Genomic DNA, 6,020 nt, shown 5'->3' with positions numbered 1-6,020 from the left:
TATTTTTTTGTATTTGTTAAAACAAATTACTTACATTTGTATTTTTTTGTATTTGTTAAAACAAATTACTTACATTTGTATTTTTTTGTATTTGTTAAAACAAATTACTTACATTTGTATTTTTTTGTATTTGTTAAAACAAATTACTTACATTTGTATTTTTTTGTATTTGTTAAAACAAATTACTTACATTTGTATTTTTTTGCATTTGTTAAAACAAATTACTTACATTTGTATTTTTTTGTATTTGTTAAAACAAATTACTTACATTTGTATTTTTTTGTATTTGTTAAAACAAATTACTTACATTTGTATTTTTTTGTATTTGTTAAAACAAATTACTTACATTTGTATTTTTTTGTATTTGTTAAAACAAATTACTTACATTTGTATTTTTTTGCATTTGTTAAAACAAATTACTTACATTTGTATTTTTTTGCATTTGTTAAAAAGAAATTACTTACATTTGTATTTTTTTGCATTTGTTAAAACAAATTACTTACATTTGTATTTTTTTGCATTTGTTAAAACAAATTACTTACATTTGTATTTTTTTGCATTTGTTAAAACAAATTACTTACATTTGTATTTTTTTGCATTTGTTAAAACAAATTACTTACATTTGTATTTTTTTGCATTTGTTAAAACAAATTACTTACATTTGTATTTTTTTGCATTTGTTAAAAAGAAATTACTTACATTTGTATTTTTTTGCATTTGTTAAAACAAATTACTTACATTTGTATTTTTTTGTATTTGTTAAAAAGAAATTACTTACATTTGTATTTTTTTGCATTTGTTAAAACAAATTACTTACATTTGTATTTTTTTGTATTTGTTAAAACAAATTACTTACATTTGTATTTTTTTGTATTTGTTAAAACAAATTACTTACATTTGTATTTTTTTGCATTTGTTAAAACAAATTACTTACATTTGTATTATTTTGTATTTGTTAAAACAAATTACTTACATTTGTATTTTTTTTTTGGTATTTGTTAAAACAAATTATTTACATTTGTATTTTTTTGTATTTGTTAAAACAAATTACTTACATTTGTATTATTTTGTATTTGTTAAAACAAATTACTTACATTTGTATTTTTTTTTTGGTATTTGTTAAAACAAATTATTTACATTTGTATTTTTTTGTATTTGTTAAAACAAATTACTTACATTTGTATTTGTTTGTATTTGTTAAAACAAATTACTTACATTTGTATTTTTTTTTTGGTATTTGTTAAAACAAATTACTTACATTTGTATTTTTTTGTATTTGTTAAAACAAATTACTTACATTTGTATTTTTTTTTTTTTTTTTGGTATTTGTTAAAACAAATTACTTACATTTGTATTTTTTTGTATTTGTTAAAACAAATTACTTACATTTGTATTTGTTTGTATTTGTTAAAACAAATTACTTACATTTGTATTTTTTTGTATTTGTTAAAACAAATTACTTACATATGTATTTTTTTTTTGGTATTTGTTAAAACAAATTACTTACATTTGTATTTTTTTGTATTTGTTAAAACAAATTACTTACATTTGTATTTTTTTTTTTTTGGTATTTGTTAAAACAAATTACTTACATTTGTATTTTTTTGTATTTGTTAAAACAAATTACTTACATTTGTATTTGTTTGTATTTGTTAAAACAAATTACTTACATTTGTATTTTTTTGTATTTGTTAAAACAAATTACTTACATATGTATTTTTTTTTGGTATTTGTTAAAACAAATTACTTACATTTGTATTTTTTTGTATTTGCTAAAACAAATTACTTACATTTGTATTTTTTTTGGTATTTGTTAAAACAAATTATTTACATTTGTATTCTTTTTTTGTATTTGTTAAAACAAATTATTTACATTTGTATTTTTTTTTTTTGTATTTGTTAAAACAAATTACTTACATTTGTATTTTTTGGGTATTTCTTAAAAGAAATTACTTAATTTGTATTTTTTTTTTTTTTTTTTTTTTGATATTTGTTAAAACAAATTACACCGCTGTTATTGAGATAATCTCGGAACGATAAAATACATTTTAGAAAATATATAATAACTTCTTTTAATATTGTAAAGCACATTATAAGTTTTTTCTTTTGATTGCTATGCTGTATTTTTGCTTCGCTAAACTTTAAATTTTGAATTTTGTAATGGTTTTGTGCGGATGGTTTTGAAAGCATTACACTTTTTGGTAAAATCATTGCAATATTCACCATGGCGTTCATATAACAGACGGCATTTAGATGGTACGTGGCATAAAATAAAAAATATAATATAATATAAAAAAAAAAAAGGCTGGGAAAAAACTTAAAAGTCCAGGCCTTAAAAATCTAGGAAACTTTAAAAGTCTGGGAAATATTAAAGTTTTGGGCAAGTATTAGAAAAATCTATGAAAAATAAAAAAGTCTAGGATGGCATTCAAAAAGTCTAAGAAAATTTTATAAAGTCTGGGAAAGCCTTAAACCTTAATTATATCTACAGATACATATATATGTGTATATATATATATATATATATATATATATATATATATATATATATATATATATATATATATGTGTGTGTGTGTGTATATATATACACAATATATGTATATATATATATACATATATATGTGTATATATATATATATGTGTGTATATATATATATATATATATATATATATATATATATATATATATATATATATATATATATACGGTGAAAACTGACTTGGAAATCTGAAAGTGAGTAAAGAATTATCAACCATTGAAAAAACGCTAAACACTAAATCTTATATCAATTTTGTTTTTGACAAAATATCACTTATATTCCCTCCTCTTAAGTTTCAACCTATCAAGATACTTTTGGTATCTATTTAAGGAAACAATATATCAGAATCAAATCTAGATCAACAAGCCACCAAATTGTGTGCCTCTGATAACACCCATGTCTACTACATCTTCGAACGCTCTAAGATGATCCGAAGTATTGCAATGTCCCCAATTCCTTAAGGGAATCGATACTGGATCTTCCAGTGGGAATTCAGCAATGCATTCCAGTCTACATAATGTCTAAGGCGTTCAATGAAATCGAATAATTCTAATAATACAATTGAAATAAGACCTTAGAGTTTGCTAAGGTGCGTCTATTATTACGTCAAGGTCTCGTGAGTCAATCCTAGGGCTTCGTAGTCGGTTCAAAGTTAACGGAATATCGATTAGATTTGATTTGATGTATGGAGTTTGGGTGCATGTGACATGAATCTGGGGTCGGGAGCCCATTCAGTGGAAGAAAACTCCACAGTTAGCCAATGAAGTAAAAGTTGAAATATGCTGTTAAAAACGTAATTTTAATGGGAAATTCTCCATAAAAAATATACTATTTTCAGCCGTATTTCGGTAGAATACAGGCGATCGTAATTTTTACCCTACTTTGTTAATAACTTTCACGGGTTGGTGATGGTAATATCACCCCTTTACGTCAATATACCGGTTTTTAAAACGGCAAATGCCTGGCAACATTTATCCCAGGATTTTACCGGTTTTTAAGGCAAATTTTTAACAGTGTAGGTTGGACTATAGGGTGGAAGAAAGGTATTGGTTAAAAAGTGTATAGCTAGGACGGATGGATGTATGGTATTTTGTCCATATGGCCAAAAGTTAGGGCTGGGAAGGCCATTCATTCAACCAAAATATATAACACGGGAGAAACCCTGCAGTCTTGCAATTACACAAACATAAAATCTAAGAGAGACTGGACAACAAGATAGAAAAGCAAGAACAGAGGTAGAGCAGAAGATAAAGTCACGAAATATCGGTTAAAATTTTTCTTTTACTCTTTTAAAAATACTAGTGATGATCAATATTCCCCCATGCAGTGTCACGAGCCGTTTTATAAAAAATAAAAAAAAAAAAATAAAAAAAAAAAAAACCTTAAAATTGACCTATTGATTGACGATTGCTAAGAGATTGAAATGACTCTTGTTTTCGTCACAGTGTCCCAGTTGATAGAAAGGTTTCATTATATCTTACAGAGTAATAATCAGGAGTTTTTATTGTTTTGAGTGAGAATATACTGTTGACATTTTTCTATTATTATCCTTAACAGTTTGGATAAAAAAAAAGACAAATACGAGAAGAAATTTTTTTTTTACAAGTCTTATACTTTCTTTCATGTTAACCTCCGTATAAAAGAAATAATTTCCATTCGTATATTCAATTGATGTATTACTGCATAATCAGCAATAACTTATACTTCCTTCATTGCATGACCAACCTAAAGTTGAGTAGCTTTAACAGTAAAATATCGACCTCTGAAAACATAAAATATTTCGGAATACTTATTTAACTAGTTAAGAGATTGGCAATGTGTGGTTGTCTAAGGTTAGGGACCAAAAAGACCAAGTCTTATTAGACCTTTAATCTGTAATGCTTACTCGCATACATATAATATATAACATTGCAATACATGTATATAAATATACATATAAAATAAACATATACAGACACATGAACACACGCCCGCAAGAACAAACACACACACACACACACACACGCCCGCAAGAACAAACACACACACACACACATATATATATATATATACATATATATATATATATATATATATATATATATATATATATATATACAGTATATCTATCTATCTATATATATATATATATATATATATATATATATATATATATATATACATATACATATATATATGTGTGTATATATATACATATATATATATATATATATATATATATATATATATATATGTATGTATATATATATATATATATATATATATATATATATATATAATTTACATGTATTTAAATCAAAATAGGCCTATACATACATACATATTATATATCTAAGCATTCAAGAGTTTGCACGGGTGATCATACTGTTTTCCCTATTTCTAATCAATGATGTCGATCAATAAAGAATAAGAACTATATCAGAGTGTGAATACTGTTGCTACCTAACAAACAAAATTATGTCTATATAATTCACAACTCAAGTAAGTTATAAATACTGTAAATCATACATACATTACTAATCCACGCATTCATACTAAATTGTCTGTATTTACTTTGCGAGTGAAAGTATGCGTAAGTATGCATATATCGCTACCTCATTGCAAGAGGGTCGTAACTCCAAATTTGCTAGTTTTGAGTTATATGGTGTACAAGATTACCGAATTGATTCTGCATCTTTTGGTAAAAGAGTCGTAAATCTAGGTGAATTAGCGGCCAAGAGATGGCACTAAGAAGATTTGTGAAACATGATCAAATTCATAGGACTTAGCAACTTTCAAATGCGTCTCCTGAAAAATCTGGAATTTGGAGTTACGACCCTCTTGCAATGAGGTAGCGATAAGTACTGAGATGATTTATAAACACTGCTAAATTTATAAAATTATGTGGTCAATTTTTCATGTTTACCTATAAAGTAGGTCATGGCATAAGTATATAAGATAACGACCTCCATAAATTGAACCTTTGTAAGTAGATGGTCTTACTTTCAACGAAACAATATTATATTATCATAGTTGTTACCAAGGTGTTTATGCAATCACGTGTAGGCCTAATTGCGGTATGATCTGATATCTTCATGATTTCTTTTTTGTTGGCCTGTACGTACGATATACATATTATACATATATCATATATATATGTATATATATATATAAATATATATATATATATATATATATATATATATATATATATATATATATATATTTATATACATGTATATAAACAAATATATGTATGTCCATATATATATATATACACACACATATATATATATATGTAAATATATATAATGTATATATACATATATAGATTTATATATATATATATATATATATATATATATATATATATATATATATATATATATATAAATATACTGTATATATATACACACACACACACATATATATATATATATATATATATATATATATATATATATGTAAATATATATAATGTGTGTATATATATATATA

The sequence above is a fragment of the Palaemon carinicauda genome, chromosome 37 (assembly GCF_036898095.1).
Source record: "Palaemon carinicauda isolate YSFRI2023 chromosome 37, ASM3689809v2, whole genome shotgun sequence".
Classification (NCBI taxonomy): domain Eukaryota; kingdom Metazoa; phylum Arthropoda; class Malacostraca; order Decapoda; family Palaemonidae; genus Palaemon; species Palaemon carinicauda.
This window is presented reverse-complemented; position numbering follows the sequence as displayed.